Source organism: Martes martes (genome assembly GCF_963455335.1).
Source record: "Martes martes genome assembly, chromosome: 15".
Lineage (NCBI taxonomy): Eukaryota > Metazoa > Chordata > Mammalia > Carnivora > Mustelidae > Martes > Martes martes.
In genome coordinates, this window is record NC_137903.1 from 25131723 (window position 1) to 25144834 (window position 13112).

Sequence of the window (13112 nt, forward strand, 5' to 3'; positions counted from 1 at the left end):
AAGTGAGTGCGAGAGGAGACGGCTTAGCATCCGAACTGTGAGTACTGAGCTAAACCAAATAGGCAGAAAGTGCTGCGAGTCGGGGACCCCTCGGCCGGGTTGAGGACCGGGAGCAGCTGAGGACTCGTCTCTTCGCCGGGGGGGGGGGGTGTTTGACTGGACGATGAGGGGTCCTTGAGGCACGGGCGGACTCCGGGCTGCGGGTTCCGGCACTCACCTGAAAGCCAGCGCTGACCGGCAGCGGGCTGCGTCAACCGCAGCCCCAAGTCCGCGACAGGGAAACCCCCCCACCCCGCCCCCATTGCCTTTGTTCCTTTTAAAGGTTTTTTGCAGCTGGTAAGATTCAAGGGGGAGTAGGAGAGGGAGCTAGAGAGAAATCCGTTTTGGGTGCCCCCCCCCCTTTCCCTTACCCCGTGGTGTGGCGCGGGTTGGGGAAGGGGCTATGAATGAGGCAGGGATCAGGACTTTGTGACACCTGTGCATTTGTCTAGCACTAAGAAGGGAAAAGCAGAGGTGTCCGGTACCCCTGGGACAGGGGTCTTCAGGTGACCCCAGCTGAGGAGACGGAGAGAAGCCATTTCTAGAAGCGAAACCACCAACTCTTGGCCCGGGGTCCTCCGCCCACCTCCCTCCTCGCCCCTGGCGCCCTCGCACGCGGAAGAGGGGCTGGAGCTGGAGGCCCGCCCGGGAGATGGAGCCTTGGCCTGGGTGGGGGCGGGAGAGGCCGCTCTGGAGAGGAGAGCGGCTCCCTTTGCTGAGAAAGGGTCCATGACAGGGTGCGCCTAGGGAACCGGGCCGGCTACCAGCCCCTGGCTCTACCAGACCTGTCAGGAGAGGGCGCCTGGGTGCCCAAGGGAGAGCCCGCCCTTCCTGACCGACATTCCACAGCCTCCCTTTGAAAGCGTAGTATCCCGCTCTCCTCCCCTCAACCCTCATTAAGAAATTCCTCTTCAGGTCTGATTTTACTCTGTCCTGGTGATTTTTTCCAGCGTACCTTCATCTGCCAGTGAACAACTTGGCCGGCCTTAAGCCTTAAGAAGGGCTAACTTCAGAGGGAAATTCAGCTCTTTTGAGGCTGGGATGGGAGTCCTGGGATCACAGAGCTATGGATTGGTTGTCCTCTAAGAAGCCCCCTTGGTGGTGGAGGGGGGCGGGTTGGAGGCCTTAAAACCCTGCTTGCATCCTCTAGGAGGATAAAGCTGAGGCTTGGGACTGGGAACAGCTTCTGTCACTCTGTTTCAGCTCCCCATCACCCCACAGGGGCCTATCACAATCGGGAGAAAGAGGAACATCTCTTACACATGCACCGTGTGTGCACACACACACAGAGGAAGAAGTGTATATCCAGCTGCGGCCACTCCTAAAGGCATTAAGAGGAAGGAGGAACCCTCAAATAGGGAGAAGCAAGTTCATTGTAACCCCCAGGAGGTGGTGTGGAGGCTCTAGCTGGTGGGGGAGACAGGGATCAGGTTGTAGGATGGCCCGGAATGCAATCATATGTATATAGGCCCATCTTACAACAGGATTGCCTGCTTGGTGGCCAGGCCTTACCAAGTTCTGTCTACCGGTGCTTAGCACTGTGCCTGTCCCAGTGTATGCGCTCAGTGACCTTTGTTTGCTAAGTGAATGGCTGCCCCTGAGGGCCTTCTCCTCACCCTTGATTGCCACCTGCCTCTTCCTCTGAGAGGTACTCTTTAAGGCTTGGGAGAGCCCAGCTGTGTAATTCTTTAGACTGGGCTGCCATTGCCTGCCCTTTGTGGGTTTGGGGGCGCAGGGGAGGAAGGGAGTGGGGGAAGAATTAGGCCTGGGCAGAACATCAGAATATTTTGGTATTCATGAATTGCTCAGGTTGAAATGCATTGAGTTTGCCAATGATCCGTTATTGTATTTTTCTTTAACAGCGTAACTGGGTCCTGTGTTTGGGGAGGCTGGATTCTGGTGACACAAGCACTTCCCTGGGTTCTTCTCCCTCCCAGAGCCCAGTTCTGGAGCTTTGTAGAAATGCAGGGGCAGGAAGTAGCAAGGCTGGAAAGATCACCCCCCTCCCTGGCCCCTCACCCCCCAGCTTCTGTCTTTGCCTTCTCTTTCCCCTTGGTCTCTCTCTGCCTTGATTACCTGAGACCGCTGCCTGAGGTCTTCTTTCTCTCCCCTTCTCTGAGAGCCCAGGGGCTGGGAGCTCCCTGTTGGTCTGGGAGGGCTCAGAGCTGAGCCCTCCTGAGACAACACGAAAGTCCTGGGGAAAAAGAAAATTCATGCCTGACGTCTCTGCTTTCTTACTCAGTGGAGCCAGGGACCGAGAGGGGACCTGAACTGGCCAAGCTCTGGAGTAGAGATGGAGGGAGGAGTCGTGGGAGTCTGAGGCACAGGGAAGGCTACCGGAGGGTTCAGAAATAAGGCGCTCGGGGGCGCCTGGGTGGCTCAGTGGGTTAAAGCCTCTGCCTTCAGCTCAGGTCATGATCTCAGGGTCCTGGGATCGAGCCCTACATCGGGCTCTCTGCTCGGCAGGGAGCCTGCTTCCTCCCCTCTCTCTCTGCCTGCCTCTGCCTACTTGTGATCTCTCTCTCTCTGTCAATTAAATAAATAAAATCTTTAAAAAAAAAAAAGAAAAGAAATAAGGCGCTCGGCCTGTTTTAGCGACAAGCACACTGCTAGTCTGGTTCGGGTCTGGAGGACCACGTAAGGGAGATTGGCAGATTCATCTGGAACTAGTCTTCTCCTGAGTCAGTTCTGGGCCAGATACTGTACCCGTTGATCGTCCTGATTATAAGTCCAAAGCCAGACATCTGTTTGGGGCAGAAGCAGCGGAGGCAAATCCCCAAGGCTCCTCTGAAGTTTCAGACGTGCCTCCCTTCTCCCGGGGAGGGGATGCCACCCTCGCCCACAGCCCGATGCAGCACAGGGACGCTCCTCCCAGAGAGCGGAGGCATGGGGAAGGCCCAGACACACTAAACCTGGAACGTGGGAGAACGTAGATCTCTCGTCCTTCCAGGCTCAACAGCCATCCGCTCATTCATTCAGCAAACGCATACCTCCATCATTCAGTCTGCATCTTTAGAAGAATCTGATATACTTCAAGCTTAATCCCCTCCAGGTTAGTGGGGGGGTGGGGGTGGGGGTGAGAGCCTTCACCTATTCAGATTTTTCCCAGCAGCCTGGTTTCCTGCCCACCAGGGGCAAAGACGTAGGGCTGTTGGGCTCCAGGCTGCCCCAAAAGGTACATAAGTATGAAAAGCTCTGAGAGGAGAAGTCGGCTCCAACATAGACTCATTAAATCTTGGAGTTGATGGGACCTTGGATTGGATCTATCTAGCCTCCTGCCAAGTGCAAGGGTCCCTTCTACACTAGTAGACCATTTACTGGGCACCTACTTTGTTCCTGGCAGTGGGTCTGGGACGTAGTTGCGTACCCTGTGTTTGACTTCCTCTGGAGGCAGGAGCACAGTGGCTCCTTTTGGAGCAGTTCTAGGTCCTCTTCTGCTGCTCCTTTCTAGAGCAGAGCCCAGTCTGGGCCCCTTGCCCCTTCCATCTCTGGGTTCCACTCCCCCTCCATCTGTGGCTTTCTCTCCAATGGAGGGCAGGGTAAATGGCTTGCTAGCCCCAGCCTCACATCTCCTTCTCCTTCTTCTTCTTCTTCTTCTTCTTCCTTTTTAAGATTTTATTTATTTATTTGACAGAGAGAAACAGTGAGAGAGGGAACATAAGCAGGGGGAGTGCGAGAGGGAGAAGCAGACTTCCCGCTAAGCAGGGAACCCGATGCGATGCGGGGCTCCATTCCAGGACCCTGGGATTATGACCTGAGCCCAAGGCAGACACTTAACAACTGAGCCACCCAGAAACACCCTCATTCCTCTTCTTGCAGAGGAGTGCTCCCCCATCTGGCTTATCCTCAGCTCCAACTGTTTCCAACCCCAGTGAGACCAGACTGAGCCTGAGGTTCAGGGTGACTGTGTGCCCTTGCAGGGAATGGTAGGACCGGAGGCTCCTAAAAAAGGGAGTTGCTGCAGCCTGTTCTCGGGGGTAGGGGGTTGGTGGGGGGAAGAGGCTTTGGTGTCCAGACTCGCCCTCTGTTCTCCTGTTCATGTGGGCTCAGAGGCACTACCACTGGAGAGGGAGGCACGTGGCAAGGGCACATGGGCATTGGCCATACCCACCCACCTCTGTAAGCCTCCGTTTTCTCATCTGCTAAATGGGAATAAGAATATTAGGGTTTGCGTTCCTGAATGGTTATAATTAATCAACAGTGTCCTAGAGCCCGCATGACATACATCTTTCCCTCAAATATTAGTCTCTGTCCCTTTCTCCCCTTCACTTTCTCCTCTATAATTTCCTCTTACATCACCGCTCTGCCCCTTTCATGATTTCCTTCAGCATTTGCTGTTCTGTCCGTTTCCGCCCCTCCCTCTGTTTTGTCCCCCTTCTCCTTTCACTGCCTCCTGGTTGCCCCGCCCCTCCCCCACCTCCTGCCCCTGGCCGGTGGCAGGGCCCAGGCTGTGCTGACAACAAGACAGGGCGGGAAGGTGGCTGTCTTGGCTTCTCATTAGAGGCCCAAGAATGTGTGGAGTCATGAGGGACAATGAGAGCCAGCAGCAGGAAGAATGGGGCCTCTGTCGGAGCAAGAGAACTTTCCCCAATCCTCAGCTTGGCTGAATGGGAGTACCTGAGGGCGGGGTGGGGGTGTGGGGGTGGGGGGAGAGGCCACAGGTGGTAGGCACGGGGTGGGGTGGGGGGAAGTTGGCAGAGCTCCCTGGAGCCGGCCACCATGGGGATGGATTCTTAGCATCTGTTGGCATTTCTGGGGAGAGCTCAGAGCTCAAAGGTGACTGTCTCTCTCTGTGGGGACAGAGCCAGGGAGGCCATAGAGAGAAGGTGCCAGTGGGCAGCCCGGGCCCCAGCTTTCAGCCCCAGCAGAGTTGCTGGGTTCGGGGGGTGACCACAGAGGAGACAGGAGTGGTGGGGGTGGCCCCAGCTTGAGGAGGGTGAGCCCTTAGGGCCCTCACCAAGTAGTGACCTTTCGCTAGAAAGCAGATTCTCAGGATTGGAGGAAGCAGAGAGCTGACCTGTGTCCCCTTCCTCCACCTTCCAGCGAGGTCTGGATGGGCCGTTGCCTGACAGATGTTCCCCCCCCACCAACCCCATTTCTGGCCCCAGAAACACCTTGGACACTGCTCTTTATGGAGCTTCCTTGGGGCCTTCTGGTGGGCTGGGGCCGGCGGGGCAGGGGTTTTCCTGTGCCTGGGGCCAGGTGAGGGGGGATGGAGAGCCCAGATCTAGCTGGTGTGTGGATCTTCCAACTAGAAGGATCGACGAGTGCAGGGGCAGAGGGGGTAGAAGGACACAGGGTGGGCGCACAGAGATGGGGAGGGCCAGCCAGGCAGGAGAGGGGGGCCTCTAGGGAGCCGCCTCAGGTCTCCTGCCAAAAATTGAACCATAAAAAAGCTGGAGGGGAGCAGCAGGGGGAGGAAGGAGAGAAAGGCGATGGGGAGGAAGGGAGGGGAGGAACAGCCCCTCCACACCAATAGCCCGGCAGGGGGACGTGAGTAATACACGGCTGGTTCAGAGGGAGTGAGATCAAAAGCGAGTAGATACAAGAGGTTTGTGCTTCACCGACCAGACAGCCAGAGGCTCAATGAGACCTTTGTTACCCAGGCCCAAGTCAGGGTTGAAGGAATACCTGACCTCCTCTGCCTGCCCAGCCCACCCCCACCCCCACCCCACCGGCCACCGGGCTGGGGGAGGGGCAGGCCAGGGCTTCTCTCTGAGTCAAGTTGAGTTGGGCACAGCTCAGACCAGGCTGGTGGGCGGGAAGAGGGAGGAGGCCTGCCCTCGCTGGGCGTGGAGCTTCTGGGGGTGAGTGGGGGAGTGAGTGGCTGCCTGGAAGGCAGGAAGTGGCTCTGCGGGAATTCTGAGGAGACTCTCAGGGCCAGGGGGCCCACCAGGTGAGCCCTCCCTGGGACCCCAGCTCCTGGCCCCAGTGTCCCTTGGAAGGGGACTGAGGGCATCTGCTTGGAGGCCACGGGATTCTGCTTGGAGGCCACGGATTTCCGCAGGTCCTCAGTCTGGGATGTGGGGACCCACGGGAGAAGGAGCCAAGGGAGAACCAGAGGCTTCTGGGGTTGGGGCAAATGCCCAGAAGTTCAGGTGGGAAGTTGGAAGATGTCCAGCAGTTTTGCCTGCAGGTTGGAAAAGACGCGCGCGCGCGTGTGTGTGGGTGTGTGTGGGTGTGTGTCGTGTGTTGTGTGTATGCCTTGTTCCTGCAGTGTGGGAAGCCCAGTTTAGGGAGGTCGGTCCAGCCAGGATCCTGAAGAGAACCGCTGAGCCTGCGCCCTGAGGTGAGGGCTGCCGCTGCTCCCTGGCAGACTCGGGACCGGGTCTGGGCCGAAGGTCTCTCGATTTCCTGCCGGGGTCCGCAGCCCCTGTCGCTTCCCTCAACCTGGGTTCCCTGAACTCCTGTCCTCCGAGGCTGGTGCTTGCCCACAAGTGACCCATCACAGCAAAGGGGAGGAGGAGACAGTCCTTGTGTTTGGAACACATCTTTTCCAGGGTTCTGAGACCTTGGTTCCCCTCCACTCGGCAACTCCCCAACTCCCCGAGTCCTAGAGATGCCTGTGCCAACCACCATACCCTGCCAGAGAGCGGGCAGCAAGCACCCCTCCCACAGCGTCACCCAGGGGTGGGTCCGAAGCTAGCCACCCTCAGCCGGGGAGTCAAGCTCAGGCCCCTTCCTGCCTCCACCTGGGGCTGAAAACAAGGTCCCGCTTTCCTCTAAACCATAGGAGCACCGGTAGAGTTGGTCTATAGCTGGCTGCCCCCTGACCGTCTAGGAAGTGTGGGCCAGCCCCCAACCTCTGGGGTGCTCCGGAAACGCATTCACTCCTCTAAAGAATAGGACCTCCGGCTCTCCTTGTCCACCATCCCCAGGCCCCCCTCCCCCAAATCCCACACTCGGGCCCTCATCTCAGCCTTCCTTTACCAAGACCCTCCTTTGCCCTCTGCTTCTCGTGGCTGGACTAGGAAGGGTTAAGTTTTGTAAGGAGAGCAGCTAATATGGGGCCCGGCCCTGCGCCCTGGCAGCAGCACCATTGAAAAGATCGGCCTTACTCTTGGGGGGTGGGGGGAGTTAAGGACCCTGAGCAGGGGGCTGGAGGCTAATTAAGGGAATTTGAGGAGGTCCTTTATGGCCAGGAAGCCACCCCTCCTCATACCCCGGAGGGAGGCCCATTGTGTGGGGACTTTGTGGGGCCAGGACTGGAAACTCATTACTGGGAAGGCTTTAATGCTGGAGCCAGGGCAGGTGGTGGGGGATGTGAGAGAATGTGACCTGGGCCCGATACCTCGAGGGTGGCAGGGTGGGTGGGGAGGGTTGGTGGGAAGGGCTCCCTGCTTCCTTTTGAGATTCCCACCGCCGGACCCCCTCAGCTCTGCTGTGTCCTATGGCTTTTCATTCCTATGTGATTGCTGTTTCTAATTCATGTAGGGCTAAAAGCCATGGGCTACAGTGAGGGGCGCACTCCTTCTCCTGAGATCTGCACTTCCCTCCCCAGAGGACCAGGCTGGGAGCCAGCCACAAAGGGGGTATTGGGAGGGGCTTCCACTTGGGGATGGAGTTATCCAGGGGATCTGGTAATGGAGGGTCTGGGGCCGGGCTGTGTGACCTTGGCCAAGTCACTCTCCCTCTCTGGGCCTGGGCCCTCACTCTGAAATGAGGAGGCTGGACTGGTGATTCCAGAGGGAGTTCCCTCTGAGGATGGAGACACATTCGAGGGGTGCTGAGGTCTGTAAGTCTCCTACCCCTTGCCAAGTTACTAAGGACTGGCCCATGCTCAGAGGTTTGGGGGCTAGAGTCAGAGTCCTGGGGCCACACAGCACTCGGGCCTTCCCTCAGGGGCCCCAGGACAGTCCATGCTTCTTGGCCTCACTCACTTCTTCTCTGTGGTCTGCTCGAATGCACAGCCTTCTCCGTGTAAGAGAGACCTCGGGACTTGTCAGTGGCTGAAATGGGAGAGCTCAGGCTGGCCACTTAGGGAGAGGAAGTTCCTCAGAGGGAAACTAGGAAGGCAGCCTCCCGCTCTGGGCTGCAAGGGGGTGTGGGAGGTCCCTAGCTCCTGCTCGGCCACCCTGCCCTGGCATTGGTCTCCCTCTCCCCGGGTCTGTGAATGGGACCTGTTCTCCTTATTTCCCACTGCCTGGCACTCATCTCGCCTGACTGCCCGTGCCCGTTCTCACTCTCACGTTCCTGCCCTACCGTTCAAGCCCATGCAAATCTACCTAACTCCATCCCAGCCATCCTGGAATGTTCCAGCAGATGGAAATAAGGCAGGCAGTCTGGCTGGAGCAGGAGAGGAAGTACCCTCCCCTCCCCTCCCCTTTCAGCGCCCAGTCTGTCTAAGACAGACCACTGAAGAGGAATCAGAGAGTACTATATTTGGTATTGAGAATCAGAAGGCAAGTTACTTATAATGTCTCCAAGCCCTTAATCTCCCTGACCAACATTTATCTAGTGTCTGCTAGGTAGCAGACAAGATTCTATCCATCTGACCCATACTCGTTTTTTGTTTTTGTTTTTGTTTTTTTTAAGATTTTATTTATTTATTTGACAGATCACAAGTAGGCAGAGAGGCAGGCAGAGAGAGAGGAAGGGAAGCAGGCTCCCTGCCGAGCAGAGAGCCCGATTCGGGGCTCGATCCCAGGACCCTGGGACCATGACCTGAGCCGAAGGCAGAGGCTTTAACCCACTGAGCCACCCAGGCGCCCCATCCATCTGACCCATACTCGTTTAATCCTGGAAACAACCCTAAGATAAAAATTACTATTATTATCCCTTTTTACTTTGGGAAATCTGAGGCACAAGGGAACTAAGAAACTGGCCCAAGTTCATATGGCTAGTAAGGGACAGAGCTGGGATTTGAACTTGGGCTCTTAAGCCCCATCATGCTGGTGCAGGGAAAGCCGACAAGACAGCCCACGGAGAAGCACTCTGGAAGCTGGAAATTGCTGGATGCATGTCCACAAACTGGCTCTGTCGCCCAACTCTAATCACCCTTTGTCCATTGCTGGTTTTCCTTTTCTAGCAAGACCACAGGAGCAAAAAAAAAAAAAAAAAAAAAAAAAAAAAAAAAAATCAAAACAATTGAAGAAGCAAAGAAAGGGCCAGCCAGCTGCATTCCACTGGGGCTGCTCCAAGCCCCTTCCCCCCACTGGCCCCAGCATGGGTGGTTCGAGGAACAGGGATGATTGTTGGTGTTGTCAGTCTCCCCCTGGGTTCTCTTGCCCAGAGCTCAGAGGTGGCTAGAAACTTCCCCCACCTCCCTCCTTGTCCAGCTGCCCCCAGCTCAGAATGAGCCTCTGCTCAGAGGACATCCAGGTTTACTGCCCATTGCTCCCCATCTCATTGACAAGTCAGGTGGGAGCAGCGCCCCCTTCCTGCCTCTGCAGCGGGGTCCCTAACCGGAATCCCGCTGCACAGTTTGCTGGGAAGGCCCCCCGCAGCCCCGGGCTGGGCCTGGACTGGGCCTGGACGAAGAGAACAGACGACCAGGCCAGCTTTTGCCTCTCTAAAGCTCCAGCAAGGCAAGGCTCTGAGCAGAGGACGGCTGGGTAAATGTTCGTTAAATGAATTGTGAGCCTGGAGAACGGGGACACAGAGCAAGGTGGCCTTGCTGGACCTGGGCCCAGGGCGCCTCTGGGGTTACAAGGTTGTGGATTCTCTCTGTTCTTTGTCTCTTGGCCACTGCCGGTGTTGCTGGCCTGGAGGAGGTACGTAATTATATATTTCACATAATTGTTCAACCGGATTGAATAGGCAAGCTGGCCTCCTGCCCTTTCTCCCCGGAGGATTCGCGGATCAGAAGCCTGTGTCTATCCTGGTCCCTGCCTGCAGACAGCTGAGACCTAAAAAACGACCCCGAACCTCAGTGTTGGTCACAGTGCTCGGAGATACCCATCATACGGCCTCCCCTGAGAGAGCGGGCGCATGTTGAGCAACACAGAGATTCAAGCGAATCTCTCTGGTTGTGTGTGTCCCATTTTTTTAGTGCAAGTGGAGTTTCACTGCTGAAACTCTGCTCCTTTCAAATGCAAAGACTATTCAAAAAAATCTCTGCCCCATTGTTAGAAGGGGGTGATCCTAACGTTTGACCCTGGACCGCTGTGTTCCCAGCGTGTCAGGCTGACAACCCTAGATACGCTTAGGATGACTCTTCAGGTGGGTCAGCCTCTGCCCAGCAGTGGGTCTCCTGGAAGGCTCTGGAGGTCAGGGCGTCAAGATGTTTCAAGACTCCTCACGGTCTGACCCTTCCGGTCCCTGGGGCCCCCAAGTCCCTCAGAACCACTGCTAACTGCCTGTTTGTCCTTGCAGTCTTGAGAGGTGGGAAGAACTTCCCCTCTTTCTCCATAGGTGGGCAAGGAGGAAATAAGCAGGAATGGCCTAGAAGCATCAGAGGCAGAGAGGACCTTGGCTCCCGATTCCAAGGAGCTCCGTAAGCCAGAGGCTGGAAGTCAGTCTCCAGCAGGCCAAGAAGGAGTTAATCTCCAAGGAGAGTGAGGGCTACTCCCAGACTGGAGGCCTGTGCCCAGCTCTGCGGCTGCCAACTCCGGGAAGAAGTCCTGGGATCTGTAGTCTGTGTCACCACCCACCCGTGGCCTGCCTGTTTGTCAACACAGTCGTGGGGACTACAGTTCCCAGAAACCTGCAGAGGCCAGGCTTTGGGGGAAGGGGTGGGGTGTGAGGCTCGGTGGCAGCAGGAGGGAGAGGGAGGAGGTGGGGAGGGAAAACCCAATTCACCCCCCTTCCTTTTTAATTCTTTCTCCTGGTGTGTCTGCTCCACCGCCCGAGCTAATCCCCCAAATCCGGTCTCCTAAGCCGCAGCTGCTACCCTTCGCAGTGATGAATGGCTCGGGGAGGGAAGGTGAATTCATATTTTAATTACTGAGGCGCGGTGCTAAGGGGAGCTGGGGAGGGGGCGGAGGGCTTGGCATTGTTCTGGAGGCGTGAGGCGCCCCTCCTCACTGGGTCACTTCTCTTTTGCCCTTTACCTGGGGTGGGGGTGGGGCAGAGTGAGCCTGGGGGGGCGCCTCATGGGAAGTTCTCTGCTTCTGCTTTGGGAGGTGAGGGGATTGGGGGGGTGGGAGGGAAAATACCCCCCTTTTGTTTGTTAGAGGATTCCGGGCAAGTCCCAACACTTGTAAATACCTCCCCACCCTTCAGCCCCCCACTGGCCGTCCACTTTGATGGAGGACACTGCCAAAATTTGAGGCACCCCAGAGCTCGTGGTCTGCCGGCATGGAGCCCTGACTGTCCCCTCTTAGTTTCTAGCCCAGTTCCTCTTGATCCCTCCACGTGTTTAAGCGGTCTCTGACCCACTGCCCCATTTTGTCTGGAGGTACCGGGGCCGGGGGGCCCTGGGAGGGTTCCTGGGATAGACTGGAGAAGTGGGGCTGAGGCCAGAGAGGCCGGGAACCCCCTGGTGGTTGGGGGCGATGAGCTGTGGGTTGACAGCTCTTCTGCTTGGGCTCCCACAAAGCTGGCCAAGCAGAGGATCTTTCTCGGCCCCAGACCCCGGGTCATCTCAGCCCTGAGCCGGGGAAAGGCCAGAGAGGAGGATGGGGAAGAAATCTGGGCCACCAGCTTGCAGTCCGATGCAGCCAACCGTGAGCCAGCAGGGGTCCGTCCAGTGTCCACCTTCCTTTCCTTCCTGCTCTGAGTTTTTGGGGCCCAGCTTTCTATCCCTTAGCCCCTCCTGGGCTGGAGGCATGAAAGCTGAGGTCAGAGGGGAAGCTGCAGGGTGGGAGGGGACATTTCCATCATGAGCACAGATAATTGGGGGGGGTCCCTCCCATGCGCTGGCCACTTGCTTCCTGGAAACTCTGGACTCCGTCGTTTTGAACATTCGAACCCCTTTCTCTTCAAGTAGACCTAGTAAGAGCAGGTTCACCAGGACCTGACATCCAGGGAGCCCTCCAGTTGGTGCTGGAACACTGCGAAGGATGACGGGATGAAGGGGAGGGGGGAGCACAGAGAGAGGAGCAGAGGCACCGCACTGGCAGAGGGATTCTGAAGGATGCGTGGGACCCAGGGCAGGAGGGACCTTGAAATGGGAAGGGGTTCTCTGCTCCACAGGTCCCCACTTCAGGGGCTGGCCCAGGGACCTGCATCACACACAGGACCCAGACTGCTTCCAGGCCTTGGTAGGGAAGGGGGTGGGGCACAAACCTGCACTTCATATCAGAGACCAGTCTCTGCCCAAGGAGCCAGGACCCAGGAATCTCCGGGAGATGGTTGGCTCCCTGGATAGCTCTCAGGAACTAGGTTGTAGCTTCTAGCCTAGCTCTTGAGCCATTTATTTATTTATTTTTTAAGATTTTTTTTTTTTTTTTGGACAGAGAGGGAAGAAAACAAGCACAGGAGTTGTGGGCAGAGGGAGAGGGAGAAGCAGCTCCTTGCTGAGCAGAGAGCCCGATGTGGGGCTGGATCCCAAGACCCTAGGATCATGACCTGGGGCTGAAGGCAGCCGCTTAACCAACTGAGTCACCCAGGCACCCCCTAGCCCTGGGCAGTTTGATTCGACCCTCCTGAAACTCTGATGTGAAGGTCCTGGTGCCTCCAAACTCTGCTCCCCACACTTTCCACAGTGAGCTAAAAAGCCCAGATGGTCTCGTCTTTCCTAAAGGACCCTGGGGAGGAATATTTACACCAGGCGGCATGGTTTGCTGTTTTTGTAGAACAGGCAGACATTGGAGGGGAGGTAGGATGGAGAGGGAAGAGGATCTATACACCTGGGGGACCAGAGACCCCGAGCTGCTCCTAGACCCAGGCTTGGGGTGGGAAGGTCATGGCCAGAGCTACTTGGCCTGGCTTGTTGTTTTTTTTTCCTGGCTTGTTTTAATTATGAGTTCCTTCCCTAGATCAGCTTTGTTGTGCCTCCCGATTTCTCCCCATGTCTTTTTCCTGTAATCATGGAAATGCTTTGTTGATAGTACGCTTGATAGGCATCCCCCTAGCCAAGAAAGTGTAGGCGTTAAAATTACCGATTACAAGGAAGCCCACCTGTCCTCCCTCCTTTCTCCCTGATCAGCCGAGGATCCCCAGCGCCCTGCTAGCCCCTTAGGTTTGGAGGC